Genomic DNA, 15833 nt, shown 5'->3' with positions numbered 1-15833 from the left:
CACTGCCTGCACTGCGACCCGAGAGCAACACATGTTGCACCGCTCAGCTTCACACCGCAGCCTCGACGACCGCCGCCACCGACCCCACGCGCCATGGTCGGCCAGAACAAAAGGTACGTTTACAAGTCTTCTGACACCAACGCTGGTCTATACAGACGCTGTCAACCAAAATATTTGGATTTGGTTGTTTTCAGCACCGGACGGAGCTACCAACTTCAAGGAACTGCATTTCTAAGGTTACTCTGGCAAAGTGCATATTCTGATTATTATACTTTGGTTTTTTATCATTTTGGTCTTGCTTTACACAGATAAATATTTATTATTTTTCCAAAGCTGGTGTGGTGTCCTTTTGCATTGTTTTCACTGTATTACTGTTGATTTTGTGCACATGCTTCACACACTGCCTCTGAGATAAGCCTGACTGCTTGTGCCAAGCTACCAAGGGGTGAGCAGGGGTTATTTCAGTAGTGTATCCCCCTTATCCTAACTAGGAAGAAGGGTCTCTTCTTGGATAGGGTAATAACCTGCCAACTAGAGCCCCCTATTTCTAACATCTCCCCAGCCTACTCACTGCATCTCTGAGGAATCTTCATGGTGGAGCAGTAGCATGGAGCTGAAGTCCCACTTTTTGCGGTGAATCTCTGGACGGGATCTAGGCTCCGTGGAAACACTCCGTGACCATCAAGCACAGCTGCTGGGAGTCTCTGTGCGCGTGTACCTTCTCACTCTTATCAGTACACCTCTTGACACTCACCAGTTAATATGTAACTCTGCCAATAACATAAAAAGGTCTTGCATGAGCTTAAGGGCCCACAAACGAGACCAAGGGGTGCCATAAGGATACTCAGTGGGAGCGTCTCTCCGCTCAAACTCCGAACTGGACTCAAGCAGGACCTAGCCTGGCAGTTTGGGCTGAACTGTTCCTATTAGATCAGGGTCAAGACTGATTTACATAAGGATGGGTACAAACTGAAGTGGCATGGTGTGCAAAAAAATGGTGGACTGGGATGGGGCCTGAGTAATTACCAGTGGCAGGAGATAAATTCATGCATTCCATCAATCACTTTTTTGTATACAATAGTATGTCACCATAAGTGGGAAGAGTATGCCCAGACATGGGTCCTGTGCAAGCTGTGCTACTGGAACCAAGTTATACTCAAATGATTAAGGGTGAAACGGGTCTTGGATTGCTTGTATTGCAGACCTGACCTGGCAGTTTGGGGTTGATTGCTCTTCTTGGAGCAGGTTTGAGACTAATTTGTAAATGCCTGGGTCCGAACTGAGGTGGTATGGTGTGCAAAATAATGATGGACTGGGATGGGGCCAGAGTAACTACCAGTCCCTGAGATGAATTCCTTTATTCCATCCATCACTATTTTGTATACTTTAGTGCAACACCTTAAGTGGGATGGGTATGCCCAGACGTGGGTCCCGTGCACACAGTGCCACTGGAACGAAGCAATACCCGACTGATGAGTTTGTGTTCTGGTTCAGGAAGGAGCTGTCCTGGCATTTAGGGCTGGTCAGTTCCTACTGGAACATGGTCGAGACTGATTTGCATATGGCTGGGTCCAAACTGAGATGGCATTGTGTGCTAAGTAACAATAGATTGGGATGTGCAACAAGTAATTACCAGTGGCTGAGATTAATTCAAGCATTCCATCCATCACTGTTTTGTATACTTTATTGAAAGGCTGAGAAGTAATTTATTTCTGCCAAGCTCTCCTACTTCCAGTGACAGTAATTAACTCAACGAAAAGGTTTGCAATACATTCCTGGGAGGAGTAGACTTAGCCTACTAGCAGGAAGGCACAGGTGAAATTAGATGCAATCACCCATACTGATTTTGGAATGTGGGAGAGAGGAGTAGACTTGAGCAGCAGATGCACACTTCAAAGAACAGCGTGGAACACTTGATAGTACTTTGTGGCGAGGAAGGCCTTGGGTGGTGGCTTGTTCCAAGTCAAACTGACTCCACTCACCTCAAAACAGGGCCTGCGCTCAAAACCAGCCAAGATTGGTTTTATAGAAGATTTGAGTGAGTTCTTAATTTGTATAGGACAACCCTTCGCCAGGGATTCAGAACTCTGCAGCTGAAGTCCTCACAGGACAATGCACGAAAGACCGGAAGATTTTGAGTGTACCTACCTGAAAAGAAAATGACTTTGCCCCGGCCTCAGTGGGGCTGAACCTATGTTGATTGTTCCGATTGGCATTTTTTGAAATTTTCCTCAAATTTCACTGAATAAATCATGTCTCTGGGCCTTCTCATCCAATATTTGATGTTTCATTTTTGTTTTAATCATTAAATTGGTCTTCTTTGTACTAAACTGTAGTAAACTGTTTTGGACATTTTCCAATTGGTTTCTTGAATTTAATCTTGTTTTGGTGCTGCTTGATACGTTTACAAGGATTTCTCGGAGTAAAACCTGCTGCTTGATGCCATACCCACCATGGGTAAGCCAGTTTTTTTTCCTCGCTGAAGCTGTATTCACATAACAAGCACTGGTTTAATACTTTTGTGTGAGTTCTTTCCCTGCTCTTCACCAAGTTAAAAATCCAGGAACTCAAAACGCAGTATTAAGAATGTTTGCCTAATCTTTTTGTCAAATCATGACAGAATACGGCTCTGAAGGAAGAGGTATGACTTGGCATAATCCAGTTTCTCTATTTTTCTCAGCAACCTTGCTTCTGAGTCTAAGTTGGACACGTAGTCTCACTCATACACCTGTGATGATGTATTTTATTGCTTTGCTTACATGATGTATAGTTGGACTAAAATCAGAAAACGAGTGATCTAGTCCCAAAAAAAAAAATTGCAGATGTAACGTGTCAAGGAGTCACCCTCACACGATGTTGTAAGAATGGTAAGGTAAAGGAAAAGATGATGTATTTAATTCTCTTGTTGACTGTTACTGGTCCAGAGTAACTTGAGATGCACCATTTTCCAAAGCCTTTCACAAAACCCCATGGCTATGAACTCACCAATTCCTATGTCTCTTCCATATGGAGACCCCATATACTTGTTTTAAAATTATATTAATTTTCGACTTGTGTGCACTATTTGTTACAGATTTTCCTTCAAAATCCTCAATGGGATTTAATATCACAGACAACAATACAAAAAATACAGTGCGTACTTTTAAGTCTAATCAAATGGGCAGCATTTCTTCAAAATGTTTCTGAGACGCAATATATCCCTGACCAGTGCCATCACGTGTTGTTACTGGCTGGGGGGCGGAGACCACTAAAAAGTATATTCTTGGCTATAAGTCTATGACCCTGCAGTAAGGCACGCCCTAGAACAGGCGTGGCCATATGAAATACATCCTATAGCAAACGTGGCGAGGTAGTCTAGTGGTTGGAGAATGAATACAACTGGACAGGTCGGTGGCAGAGTCCTCCTGAGGAAGCCTCCGCCTGGTAACTGTTCTGAAACATCGAGTCAAGATGACTTGCTGTGCACGAGGATTTAGGTGACGTGCACTTATTTGGGAACGTCATTTGCTTGAGGATGAAGTGACATTGCGTGGCTATGGTACCATTCTGTACACAACAGAGAAATATATTGCCGTGCACACAGGTGAGGCGTCTTGTAGCCTACATAGAAGGGTGAGGTTGTACATTATGCAAGTCGACGAGGTGACGTTCTATGCATATAGAGAGGAAGTGACTTGCACATGGGTAAGTGCGTTAAGCCACGTGACGTTAAAATATGTGTTGAACGTAATATGCCCAAGGAAATCTTTTTGACCGAAGAAATAATTAGAAGGAACTGTACATTTTTAAAAACTTTATAAGAAAGTCGGTGTACAGTTTTTCTGGTCGTACATTTCAAATGAGCGTCACTAACGCAGGTCGAAGTGAGATGCTCTCCACCGCTGCCGGCGAGAAATGACAGGGATTAGGGGGGATGCTACGGTGATATCAGAGGTGGGCAGGCCAACAAATTAACAGGGGGAGCCGAGCCTGAACTAAGCCAATCGCCTGCACCTCTAGATGTGCTGCTTAAAGGTTGATGGAGTGCACCGCCACTCGCTGTCTTCCTCTGGTGGTCTGCATCTGCAGTGAGACCCTCGGGTCAGGAAGCCGCTGCCAGTGCCAGCTCCTAGCCGCAGATGCTAAATTGAGTTGGGTCACGTGAGCTTGTTACCAGGGCTGAAAGCAAGCAGCGCGAGTCGTTGTGGGTAGAGAGAGCCTGTGGGAGCTGGACCTGGCGCCGCCGCTGGAGAGCAACAGGGCCGCGCCCAGCCTCGGGTAAGCAGCAGCCGTGTCTCGCGCGCGCCCCTGTCCTCACCAACCGGCCACGGTACGGCGCTTCCGTGCTCTCGCGCCTTTATGGACATCTAACGCACATTGCTCTTGAATGGCAGTGGGTGCACACAGCATAGGCAAACCCTGGCAGTGGAGGGAACAAGCACTGCTGCATGAAAGGGAAACAAATTACTATAACCAGAAGCGCCCGCTGCTCGCTGACACTGCTGCCAACAGCACCCATTGTGCACTGCTGCAGATCACGCCCACCGCTGCAAAAACGTCTTCTCCAATGTACAGTCCTACAAAACATGTACGTTGTATTCTGTTGCAAACTATACGTCACTGGACTGCTGCAATAGTCTTATTGTTATATTTACCTTGCGGCTTTAAAACGTGCAAAACGTTCTGCTGCAAAAATGCGACCCTGTGTAACGCTGCTAAAATATGCTGTTGCGAGTTCGGAACTCTCCGATCCCGCTTATCGCTTGTAGCGGGGTTTACCCCTAGAAATATGCACAGTTGTTTACTTCACAGCACAACATACATTCAAGCGAATTGTGCTGTAAAACACGCACCTTTATAAAGTGTAATAACGCGAAGTACAGTGTAACTAGGCGCTGTTATAAAAATATATACAACTGCACCGCAATGCAACATTTTTGTCTGTTCCAAAATGACAACAAAAGATTCGTGCAAAGCAAGAAATGTGTGCCACGATACAACGCCTACAAAGATCCGCTGCTGTAAATACATGAACACTACTGGCACAGAGTAACAATGTATACTGTGCAGAAAACCACACAACATTGTATTGCTTCACACCGTGCAAACGTGTACAATCCTGCGAAGCAAATACATTTCTACATGCAGTTTCTATATTAGTGCACAATGCTACTTTGTACTTTTCATCAAAGTATTATCAATCAATCAATAGTTCTTTATTCGGTGGTTAAAAACCATCATAAAAGAGTACATATATATACAAATTAAGAAAAATATTAAATCATTTACAAGAACAATGACTTTGACTATATACATAGAGTAATTCCTTATTCGCAATGCGAACATAAAAACATAATCACAATAACAGTTAGGGGATCCTGTAAAATTCATAAATGCAACTAACCTCTGGTTACCCTAAGTCTTAGTGCAAATTTCAGGAAACTAATAACGGAGCACAAAGTTAACGGGTCGCTGGCCCTCTGTAAAAAGATCAATGCATCTTTGGCACGAGTGAACCTGGCCTTTTTTAAAATTTCCTTTAAAAATCTACGTCTTGGAGTTGCGTACAGAGGACATAGGAGTACAAAATGAAGGGTGTCCTGCGGAGACATATTGTCGCAGCCGCAGGCACCCTTCTGCTCAATTGAATGACTAAAACCCGCTGGTTCAGCTAACAAAAATGGTAAAAAATTGAGCCTAAAACGTGACATTAAAAACCTTTCTTGGGCGTTATACAAAACACAAAGGTAAGGTTCAACCCCATCATTAGTTTCAAGTCTGCTGTGGGTGCATACTGACGATTTGGCCCCTTCCACTGTGGATCTGACAAGAGATCTTTGGTCCCAAAAATTCCTCTTGAGGGTCTGCTTGTCCTGTAGAGTAATCCCTGAAGGGTTTAAATACAGATCCTTGCGACCCATACTATCCAAACTGGATTTCACGTAGTTCAACCATGGTATATTCAAGCTTTTATCCCTCCCTAGGCAATCTATTAGAATCTGCCTACTTAATGCGGCTTGCGGATTAAGCCAGATTTTCAGCCACGCCAGGATTGGTCTAAATTTGATTAAATCCTCTATGTAGGGTCGTCCTAGTTCTCTATGGGCTATGAGTGCAGGTATGCAGTTGGGAACTTTCAGGATTGAGCGAAGAATTTTATTCTCTTCCCTTTGCAGTGGGTCAAGGTTTATGAAACCCCATACTTCTGAACCATACATGGCTTTAGGGCAGCACATGGAGCCATAAAGGTTCATTGATTGTTCCGGGGACCAACGCCCAACTCTCCTCCCGTAGCCTGCTATTGCCCCAGTTGATGACACCAGTTTGCCACACCTTTCCTGTACCAATGGGGCAAAATTCAAGGACTCACCAAACAACACACCTAAATATGAAAAGGATTGCACCCTGTCTAGCGTGTGATTCCCAATTCTGTAAGCAAAGCTGGTCCATGGTTTGTGACCTACTGTCATCACATAGGATTTTTTTAAATTAACAGACAGGTCCAGTGCACCCATAAATTCGACAAATCCGTTAATTAAAATCTGCAGGCTTTTTGGGGTGTGCGCCAGAAGAACCGCGTCATCGGCGTACAGCAGAACAGGGATATTGCGTGTTCCTACCCTCGGGCAATCTGCTTTTAAATTAATTAGAGACTGTTCTAAGCTATTGATATATAGCGAAAATAAAAAAGGGGCCAGTATACATCCCTGCCTGACACCACTAGTGCATTTCAAATAATCAGTCAGCCCCCCTTCGATGTTATAACGCACTCTGGTGGAAGTCTCTCTATGCAATTCCCTCAGAATGCAAATTATACCTGGGTCAATTCCTAGGTGACTCAGCATTGCCCATAGCTTGTTCCTGTTTACGTGGTCAAATGCCGCAGCCAAGTCCATGAATCCCAAGTATATAGCTTCTTTACTGGTTTTCGTGTATTTGGCGACCAACATATAGCGGTTCAGGCATTGGTCACTAGTGGACCTGCCGGACCGAAAGCCATACTGAATGTCCGAAATGATATTATCATCCTCGGCCCAGTCAGTCAGTCGATTCAGAATAGCTCTTCCTAGGATTTTAGCTGATACATCTATCAAGGAGATGGGGCGATAACATTGGGGGTTATCTCTGTCACCCTTTTTAAAAATGGGCACTATAATGGCCGTCGACCAGGACCTAGGCAAACCTACCACAATGGCTGCATTTATCTCTCTGGTTAAAATGGGGGCCCATAATTCTACGTTACTTAAAAACAGATCCGGGGGGGTCCCATCCGGTCCCGGGGCTTTATTTTTGGTTAATCCCTCTATGCCCAGGGCTATTTCTTCCAGTGTAAACTCCAGGGTCTGTCCCTGCGTAACCCCCCTCCTCTCTTCTGTATTATCCGCCTCCCCATGGTTATACAAGCCCTCAAAATGCGCTGTCCACTGCTCCGGTAGAATATTTGTGGCGGCCGAGGGAGAGTTTTTGTCTTGGAAGCAAGGGGTGTTTATTATTTTCCAAAATTCCGTTATGTCCCTTTTTTCAGAGGCCTCCCTCAAAGCCGCCCACGCTTCCCCCTGCAGTGCTGTTTTCCTTCTTTTAAGTTCCTTCCTATAGTTTAATCTACATTTGTGGACTTTTGATGGGTCCCTAGGGGTACTGCTGAGGGCTTTTTTCAACTTTCTCAGGGCTCGTGAACAGTCCCCATCAAACCATCTTGGGGAATTTGAGTTGGTCTTTATTGGGGCCTTACTCCTGCAATAATCCATCCACCAGATTGGTTATTTGAGCAAAAGCTTGTATATCATCAAAGTATTATATGTGCCTCAAAATCTTGCAGGATTGCATATTGTTGTAAAACGAGGATCTGTTTATGCTTTCAGAATCAACAACTCAGTACAGTGCATGCGCCTGTTAGTTCTAAACACACGCTGTACTGACCTTCCCTGTTCCAGCCACATCATATACAGTTTTAACATGAATGCAACACTGTACCTTGCTGCAAGAAACGCAGTTGAAATGCAAAACCCTGTGCGGCAGTACAGTATGCATTTGTGCTCTGCTGCAAAACGCCACACTTTTAAAGCCCCAACGGTGCGAAATATGTTGCAATATATACGGATGCAAAAAAGCAACACAGTGCAAACAATTGCACAGTGCTCCAAACGGGTAAACCTTATGGTACTGTTAGAAATGGCATAACTAAGTGCTATAAAAATGCAAACATCGAGCTTTCTAGTGCCGATAAACTGGGGACGCTGGCTTCCTTCTAAACCTACAGAACTGCCCTAACTAAAAACTGTGTATACGTCTGCGCAAAACATGCAACTTTTATCTTCTGCTGAACATTGCCACCCTTCCTAATGTTGACTGAGAAACCATACATGTTGTGGCAAAAGAAGACAACATTTTGTACTTTTTAAACCTACCAACACTTCAGGTTGAAAAATAAACACTTCGCCTCCAATACTCGATGAGTGCTGAAGCACCGTCTACCGGAAGTAGTTATAACACTCTTCATTTACGAAATATGAAATGCTGCACAACACCAAGCATTGCAAATCATGACGGATGCTGCAATTTGTGCACAATTGTATTACATAAAACACCATTGCGCAGAAGTAGAGCAATGCTGTAATTAAGCACCCTTATTCACTGCATCCATTTTGTCTACTGTAGATATACAACAATTTGTAACAAATAAAACTCTATATTAACTTGTTACAAAATATACTAACAAGCATTGGCTATTCTAATAAATGTGCCTTATGAATGATAGTCACTTTATTGTCACTAATTGGTTTGGGCATTCAGTGAGTCATTTTACATGCAGTATGCACTCATCTTTCCACTCATGCATCTATTCATTCATCCATCCACTGACTCATTCTTGCATTCACCCTCTGAATCAACCACAATAAATGACAGACAAACTCAACAACGAATGCAAGCTAAATTAAAAGAATCCAAGTGGAAAAAAGAAAACGCGCTGCTGTCTAAACACAGCAGGCATATGCTTGCAATAACAAAACTAAATATAGCAGTGGGTGTCTGTCTCGAGGAGGCATTGTAGATAGGCTGTCATCATTTTAAAGTTCCATCATGGCCGCCACATTTAGACCAAACGTGTTGGCCATCTTGGAATGGTAAAACAATGATACACTGAGGCAACAGTATTCCATGATGGACTTCTGATTTAGTTGAAGTGGGCTCGTGGGAAATTAGCGACAAGCAGTGACCTGTTAGCACTCCCATCGGAAGAGCAGAGGTATCCTCTTAAAAAGCAATAAAATAAATAGAGAGAAATAAAGAAAAGAAGGGGGGACTATCAAAGCAGAAAATTGAAGACTACAGGACTGGCCAACCCTGAAACTGAAGCACACTCATTTTCAGGTAGATGTACAGATAAGAGAGCCAAGAACTGATGTGTACAGAACCATAACCTCATGCAGTATACTCATGCAGTATGAATGATTAGAGCAGAGTGTAAATTACACTCAGACACCCCAGTGGCAGAACAGAGCTTTCACACATGTTATAGTTAGGTGGATATTTCACTCGTAAAAAACCAATGAAATTCCCCCATTATAGTTAGTTCAGATAACTATAACTCGCGCGCCCGCAATGCACTGCTGATGACGTCACATATTACATCACTCATGACATGGTCAGTGACATCACTGATGACATCATCCTTGTGATAGAGTGGCGGTCGCGCGGGTTATAGTTATCTGAACTAACTATAACGGGGGAATTTCATTGGTTTTTTACGAGTGAAATATCCACCTAACTATAACAAGTGTGAAACCTATGGTTTTTTAAGTGAATTTGTAAGGTTTTTTAAATGCTAATTCCTAACTATAACGTGTATGAAACCTATGGTTTTTTCAGTGAATTTGTACGGTTTTTTAAATGCTAAGTTATGTATGTATTATTATTTTTTTTATATATTTATTTTACAATAAACTATGTATAATTATTTTTTTTTTTTTTAGTTTTACACCGTGCGCGCACGGTGCGCGCACCCCTGCGATTTTGTTCAAAAATATTTTTTAAAAAAAATTCTGCCTTCGGGGTCCTTCAGGGACCCCCTGACAAAGGCTAGGGGGTCAGGAACTCTCTACCCTGCCCCCTTTTCACGTTCGCCACCTTCCTTTTTCACTCTCGCACTGAAAACAAACAAAATGGCGCCGACACTTCCTGATTTCGACCGATTCGAACGTTGACTAACATGTAACCACCAATCAGAATTGCGCACGTTAGGGTGCTCGCACGGTGCGCGCACGGTGCTCGCACGGTGCGCTCACGGTGCGCGCACGGTACGCGCTTTTAGATATTTATATGCTTTTAAATGCTATTTTCTCAGGAACTACTGAACAGATTGACACCAGACCTGCAAAAGGCACTTCCCTGACCTGAGGGCTACCTCTCTGTCAAATTTCAAGTAACTCTGTTCAGCCGTTCGGGCTGTACCTTCGACTAAAGGTCCTATGGGAAAATGCATGGGGAAAACGCGTTTTGGGACCCCCCTTTTTTCTCGGCCCCCACTTGACGAATCGCCCAGAGACTTTCAGGGTAGGAGCTGAGCGGAGCGCCCCATTAGTTTTGAAAATTTCGCAAGGATTCGTCAACCGGCGCCAAAGTTATTCAGAATAGAATTTTCAGATTTCTTATGGAAACACGGTCCTAACTATAACTATCTATCTATGCTTAATCCCAAAACAGCAAGAATCAGATAACATTGAAGAGCCCATTGAAGAGCCCATAAGACTGATCACAGATTACAGCCAAGAAGCAAAAGACATCACTTACATCCTGAAGAAGAATTGGAAGATTCTAACAATGGACAGCATGATGGGTGAAAAAATGGGTGGCCACCCAGTGATAACATTTAGAAGGGCAAGAAGTCTGAAGGACCGTTTAACACACAGCCACTTTATCGCTAAACATTCAAAAGAATCCTGGTTACAAACAACGGGCTTCACAAAGTGTTACAACTGCAAAGTCTGCGAAATTGCAAAGCCGACAAAGGATGTGAAGATGGCGAATAACAAAAATTGGCAAATCACAACTTTGATAACTTGCAAGAGCTAATACATAGTTTATGTGGTAGAATGTCCTTGCCCTTTAAGATATGTTGGATCCACCATCTGTGAATTAAAAAAACGTATATTGGAACATGTACGAGCGACCAAAAATAAAGACAGGAACAATGCCATAGCCAAACATATGGAAACACATCATAATGCCAATTGGAAACTATTAAAATTTTATGGCATTGAAGCAGTACCGATGAGCTCTCGTAGTGGAAACAGGGAAAAAATATTACGCCAAAAAGAATCGTGTCATATTTTAAACTTGCGGTCCATGACCCCATATGGATTAAACCAATCAGAAGAACTTTACATTCATTTATGAAAGGCACTTTCCCACAGAAAGAGGAAAACAATCATTTGACAACTGCCCAATGGAGGGCAACAACTTAAAGATTTAATGAGAACCATTGATTATTGGGACAGAATAAAGCAAATGGAGCATGTTAAACACGGTTGCAACAACGGAATATGTTTGTACAGGATGGCCCACTGGAGGGCTTGTCAATAAAGTTAATTGAGCACCGAAAACACGGTGAACTGGCAAGCCCACTGGAGGGCTCGTTAATCAAGTGAATTAAGCACTGAAAATACGAAAAAGAATTGTTGCAATGCCCACCATTGGGCTAGAGAAAATCCGTTGTAAACAACGAGTAACATCTTTCAACTGGCAAAAGAAATAGATGGACAATAATTAAATGTAAAAATGTACCTTCATTGAATGTTCTAATGCTAACTACAAGACCCATAAACCTGTGGGGCATCATTAGGGTGGGAACAGGAAATTGGTGTCAAAGGACTTCCTTCAAATATCTTTATTTAAAATAGTTTGTGTAACATTAGTTAAAACGACGACCGTGAGCAAGGTAGCGGAGTTTACCGAAACGCGTTGGTCAATCTATTGGTTTTGCTAAAACTATGGAATTTTGAAAATAAAGACAAGTAATTGGAAAGCTGTTGGAGTGCGACCTACTTCTTCCGCAAGGAGAATTTGTTTCAATATTGGCGGTTTGGTTCAACCGCGAGGCAACGCACCCGCCGAGCAGCGCCCGAAGCAAAGTAAAACGGAACCACCTGGGAGGATATATATATATATATATATCGTTTCCAAAAAGTCGTTGCGATATCCCCGCTCAAGCGGGAATATCGCCACGACTTTTTGGAAACGACAAAATTCGACCTGCTCCCGCCGCTTCGAGAACGATTATCACGTTACTAAGGGTAAGCGAGCATCTGTGGGAACAGGCGGGGAGGCATCGTGAATTCGCACCGGAGGGTGGGTCTTGTGATAGTATCCCTGTCTGTTTCCCCGAGTTTGCTGACGCTACCGGAATAGTAACAACTTTGAAGCAGACGCAGCACCGGAATAGTAACAACTTTGAAGCAGACGCAGCACCCGCGTGGAATAGTCGCGTTGGGTGCCGTGGGACACGTTGTGCATTGACTTTCTATCTATCTGAATATGAACGAATGGGAGACACAAAGAAGGAACGAGGCGCTATCCCTATTTGATGAAGGTTTAGATAACATCATTGTCCCATCCGCTATAAGCATTGGTGGCAACACAGCGTAATTCTCTTTAAAGCAGAAATTGTTCCAACTTGAAAAATTATCCAAAAGAGAAATAAACAAATGGTGGGAAATTACTTCATTAACCAACTATATAGAAGTCAATAGAGTACCTAGAGGACTCCGAATCGCCATAATCCCAACTTATGAGAACCCGAATCCGGAATTATTGAAGGAATGGTCGTCATTTATGGCAAAAACTTGTAAAGGCATGTTGGAGATGCTGGTCAAGTACGCCAAAATTGATTTGGAGACTACAAGAAAAGAACTATTAGAACTCAGAAAAGATCTTGAAAAGTCGAACACCGATAAAGCCGTTATTGATTTTCAGAAACATTTGGTTGACAAATTAAAGACCTATGAAGACACCATAAAAGCTAAGAAACAGAGAAAATTCCTGCGAGACAAAAAAGATTATGCCGAAGGTCGTATCCTAACATATGCGAAACGTTTTGACTGGGCACAAAGGAATCTACATACTATTCAACGGCAAAGGCAACAAGAACTGGTATCGACTGGTTCCAGCTCAGAATTAAGTTCGGATACAGAGGCTCAAAGCATCCCTTTAGGAGCACGTTCCCTAACCTTCTTGCACGAGTTTCAAATTCTGAAACAGAGGAAGGATCAGGAGGAAAGACCACAAACCAAGAGAGGAAGGGGAAAAGGAAGAGGCGCCAAAAGAGGGAGAAGAGCAGGAACAAGAAAAGACTCTGAGTAAAGAACAGACGTGGAGGCAGGAACAAATCAATATCACTACCATCCATTGTAGATGAACAGACTAACAAATCAGTAATTAATCTGTCCTCGAGAGATATCACAGCGGAAGAAGTAGCACTATTACAATTAGGGCTTTCTTTCTGCCCTACAACGGACATAAATTTTGTAAACACACGAATTGATCTGTTCCTGTATATCCGCAAGTTAAAGCTCATGAAGATCTATAAAACAAACACCAAATCTAAAATACTGAGAATGGGTTGTACTCTAGATGAAGAGGATTTCAACCTTAATATTGAAGATGCTAATCTCATTTTGAATCTACACCAAATGGAGGAAGATGTAACGGACTTATCAGTCAAAGAAAAAAGCAAGATACTTATCAATGCTGGGTGTAGACCAGATGCCACATACTGTACAGGCCTAAGACCAAAGTCTAAATTTAATCCTAATGTCCCACACGACAACATCGAAACTTTTAACCAAACTATGATTTGGGAAATTAACAAACTTAAGGAACAGAGGATTAAAAGAAAAGAAGATAATCTAACAATAACTCAAAGGAAGGCCTTAAAAGCTCTCTCAAATGACACCAGCATAATAATTAAACCCTCAGATAAGGGGGGAAACGTGGTCGTAATGGACATCGCCCAGTACAATCAAGAAGCGTTCAGACAATTAAACGATACCTCATGTTATGAGGAGATAAACTGGGGGACCTACAAAGCTTCAATTATTGATTATCACGTATTGCTAGAGGGTTGGTGGAGGGGTGGGCTATTGTCTACAGATGAATTTGCTTTTTTGAAAACTGAAAACCCACGTATTCCATGCTTTTACCTATTACCCAAGGTCCATAAGCACCCCACCAGACCACCGGGAAGACCAATCGTATCATCTAATGGAGGATTATTGGAAAATACCGCAATCTTCCTAGATCTCTTCCTTGCACCTCATGTCATTAAATTACGATCATACTGCAGGGATAGTACCGATTTTCTACGCAGAATACATGACATTACATGGGAAAGTAACTATCATATGATAGCATTAGATGTATGTTCCCTCTATACATGTATAGACCAACAGAAGGGTGTGGAGGCCTGCATGTACTTTCTAAAACAAAGACATATATCACTATGGGAACACACCCAAATGTTGAAAAAGATGATGCTCTTCTGTTTGGAGAAGAATATGTTCATTTTTGGTAAAACACTGTATCGCCAAAAGTCAGGTACAGCGATGGGAACATCTTTCGCACCCAGCCTAGCGAATCTCTTCCTAGGGTGGTGGGAGGAATGTATTGTATGGGTAGACGAGAATGAGCAGTATGTACAACACATCCCAATCTGGATCAGGTATATTGATGACCTGTTCCTGATTTGGGATGGACCCCTAGATCTGGCAAAGGAATTCATAAACAAATTGGGGGACAATGACCTTAATTTGTCATTTACTCACTCCATCAGTACCTCACATTGTGAATTTCTGGATGTAGCCATCAACATAGAAAACAATCGGATAGTAACCACCCTTTTCCGTAAAAAAACCTCAGGGAACACCCTACTTCATGCGAATAGTAACCACCCTACACCACTCCAAAACAGCATTCCCTTTGGAGAGTTCCTTCGGGCTCGAAGGAACTGCAACACCGAAAGTGGTTTCTCCAAAGAAAAACGTACCATGGAAATGAGATTCGAACAAAGAGGCTATCTGCCTAAAGTGATCTCAACAGCAATCAAAAAAGTTGAGAATATCTCACGCAATGAGGCATTGTTTTCTTCGCAAAAGAAAAGGGAGAAAGAGAAAGGGACAGTAATACCCAGGCTGATTACCACCTATAACAGCAGATCCAACACTCTTAGGTACCTTATGAAGAAACACTGGGGATTACTTGAATCTGACCCCGTTATTGGTACTGAAATAGGTCCCACTCCACTAATAACATACAAAAAATCCAAGTCCCTTAAAGATCAACTTGTGCATAGCTATCAGAACATTCCGGATAACATCACATGGCTGGGAACTGCTAAGGGTTTCAAAAAATGCGGCTCTTGCAAGGCATGCGAGCACAGCAAAAATTGTGACAGCTATATCGTAGGAAAAAACAGAAAAATGATTAATAAATTCATAACTTGCACCAGTGACTATACCATCTATGTCCTGGAATGCCCCTGCGGTATGAACTATGTGGGCAGCACGAAATTACAGCTTAAGACCCGCATCTTACAACACATGAGAGCCGTGACAAATATCGACCTCAACTATCCTGTAGCGAGGCATTACCAAGATAAACATCAGAGCAATGCCAAATTGATTAAGTTTTATGGCATTGATAGGATCTTACCTCTCCCTAGAGGGGGAGATCGTGAGAAACTTCTAAGAATTACTGAGTCCAAGTACATTATCGAACTCAACACCAAAATCCCTAAAGGGATGAACTATGGTAAAGAACTGGCCACCCATATAGGGGTTTAGATTTTTCCCTCTTCCTCC

At 42.7% G+C, this 15833-nt stretch overlaps 1 protein-coding gene across 1 annotated transcript in view; it reads left to right on the top strand.

Annotated features, from left to right (window-relative positions):
• Positions 1-4125: 4125 nt before the first annotated feature.
• ZBTB25 (zinc finger and BTB domain containing 25) overlaps positions 4126-15833 on the top strand; it is an 89276-nt gene continuing 77568 nt past the window's right edge. The window contains exon 1 of the mRNA XM_085626210.1: positions 4126-4257. The gene's annotated coding sequence lies outside the window, so the exon portion shown is untranslated. The remainder of the gene's footprint in view (positions 4258-15833) is intronic.

The sequence above is a fragment of the Triturus cristatus genome, chromosome 9, assembly GCF_964204655.1.
Source record: "Triturus cristatus chromosome 9, aTriCri1.1, whole genome shotgun sequence".
NCBI classification, from domain to species: domain Eukaryota; kingdom Metazoa; phylum Chordata; class Amphibia; order Caudata; family Salamandridae; genus Triturus; species Triturus cristatus.
Note: the sequence above shows the minus strand (reverse complement) of the source record. Positions and strands in the feature narration are given on the sequence as shown.